Genomic DNA, 2,451 nt, shown 5'->3' with positions numbered 1-2,451 from the left:
CCTTGGAAGGGAAGGAAAAATGTTCAGGTTGGTAGCCCTGTTAAACTAAAATGACCCACCCTGCTGATATTTGGTATGGTGGAGCATTAAATTTATAAACTAATACATCAAAACACGCATATCTTGTGCTGGATAATGAAAGCACAACACATTTGAGATGTGGGAGGTCACCACCACATCTACGGTATACTGTTGGTTTGTATTCAGCCATAAATGCCATTCTGGCCAACACCGCAGCGGTGTTCACTCCTCAAGACAATATTTTGATAATAAATTATATTCGAGGAATATTATTACACTTAATGTTGTTATTAGTAAGTGTAAAGAATCACCTGTTAACGTCCGTCTCGTGTCCTCGCATGGCGGCGCTCACTTGTTTTTTTCCAGCTGGAAGACATGAGCCGAACCACTCGTGTGACCTTGACGGCAGATTTTCCTTTTTCGGGCAAATTAACAACCAAAATGTTTCTTGAAATGAATCCTCGTTTGACTCTGGCCATAATGTATAAGATTTGTCAGTGTCAGATCATAAAAGACTGGATAAATATCGGAGGTAGTACGTTGTCTGCTCTGTTTATGTCTGGCTAAATGTCTCAGCTGACATGGGTAACACTTTTAAAGAGACACAAATAGTGCTTAAACATTAGTATAGCATTGTAAACTGCATAAATAAAATTATACAGTAACTTCCGTCAACATTTTAAATATATATAAGACAATGAACCACAACAGAAAGCACAAAATTTGTGAAGGAATTTTTGAAGCCACGTTGAGTACACCGCTTCCCGTCCGATCAGCGAAGTTAAGCAACGTTGGGTCTGGTTAGTACTTGGATGGGTGACCGCCTGGGAACACCAGATGCTGTTGGCATCCCTACGTGTCAAGTGGGGTTGGTGGAGGATTAGTGCCCCTCCCTGTAAAACAATTAACTCTAAGTCCTTGACCACCCCGTTTGGGATACATGGCGTCTGGCAATGGATGGATGGAATTTTTGAAGAGAAGGGTCAAGGAATTCCTTCAAGTTCCAATAATTTCTGCTGCCCAGAGGAAAAATCTTTCCCTTCGCACGGCTCAGAAAGGGAAGGAATTTTTAAAGAATACCAATCCAGCTAAAGATTTCCTTCCCATGCCTCTACAAGGGAAGGAAATGTTTAAGAATACGGCCGTTAGTACTGCATTTCCAGTTCTTGGTTTTTCCAGTACATGTCATTACTTATGTAGGTGCTCTACTGGATGAAGGATCACTCCCTCATGTCCAGCTCTTCATCGGTGGTTGATAGTTTGATAATTTCGGTATAAGTTTAGAAGTAACCAACGTTACCGATTTTCATTATATTTTGTCCCTGAACTATTCTAACTAAGACTTACCATTTAAGCCTAGTTTGAGTTGGGGGAGCAAATTTTGTTGGGGTTGTCATGTAGTGGCTTAGGTTAGGTTATCACTTAGTAGCGGATGAATGTCGCGCCACATTGGCTGGTGCAGGCGTGTGCACTCGGTCTATGTCAGGCCCTAGGTTAGGCCTAGTTTAGGTTAGGTTGGGTTAGTTCTATCTATCTATCTATTGCCAGACGCCTCAATCCCGTTTGGGGTGGCCACAAACAAATCGCCTCCAAATTGCCCTGTCCCCCGCCATTTCACTGCCCTGCTCCCAACTCACACCCCTCTCTCTCATATACCTCTCCACCCCATCCCTTCATCTCATCCTCGGCCTCCCCCTCCCTGTTCCCCCCTCCACCTCACTCACATACACTCTCTTCGTCAGTCTTTCACCCTCCATCCTCTCCACATGGCCAAACCACCTCAGTGTGTTCCTCATAACGCTTCCTATCACATCCACATCCACACCACAACGCTCCTTTATATCCTCATTCGTCAGCCTGTCTCTCCACGTGACTCCACAGGCTCCTCTTAAATAACTCATTTCCACTGCTCTCACTCTTGACTTGTGTCCTTCCAACAATGTCCAAGCTTCACTTCCGTACGTTAGAGTTGGTATCACAATACTGTCTTGTAGTAACTTTTTCACTTCCATGCTCACTTCCCTGTTTCTTATCACTGCTTTCAAGGAACCAGCAACCTTTCTTCCCTGCTGTACCCTTTCACGCACTTCACCCTCCAAACCTCCATCCTTACTCATCACACTACCCAAATACTTAAACATACTCACATTTTCCAATTCCTCACCATCTAACCTCGCTGTACATTCACTAACTTCACCTCTCTCAAAGACCATCACTTTACTCTTCCCTACATTCACCTTTAGATTCCGTTTCTTACACACTCTCCTAAACTCATCCACCAAGCCTTGCAGCTCTCCTTTGTCTTCACTCAACAACACAGTATCATCTGCAAACAACAGTACAGGGAGTTTCCAAACACTATCCTCTCTCACCAGGGCCACTCCAACATCCACTACCCTACCTTGTACCTCTTTTATTACCCCATCCATG

At 43.9% G+C, this 2,451-nt stretch overlaps 1 pseudogene; it reads left to right on the top strand.

Annotated features, from left to right (window-relative positions):
• The first annotated feature begins 751 nt into the window (after positions 1–751).
• LOC145400333 (5S ribosomal RNA) lies at positions 752–870 on the top strand (annotated as a pseudogene).
• Positions 871–2,451: the final 1,581 nt, after the last annotated feature.

Source organism: Coenobita brevimanus, chromosome 51 (assembly GCF_032717465.1).
Source record: "Coenobita brevimanus isolate Jiangsu-jjx chromosome 51, ASM3271746v2, whole genome shotgun sequence".
Lineage (NCBI taxonomy): Eukaryota > Metazoa > Arthropoda > Malacostraca > Decapoda > Coenobitidae > Coenobita > Coenobita brevimanus.
This window is presented reverse-complemented; position numbering and strand designations above follow the sequence as displayed.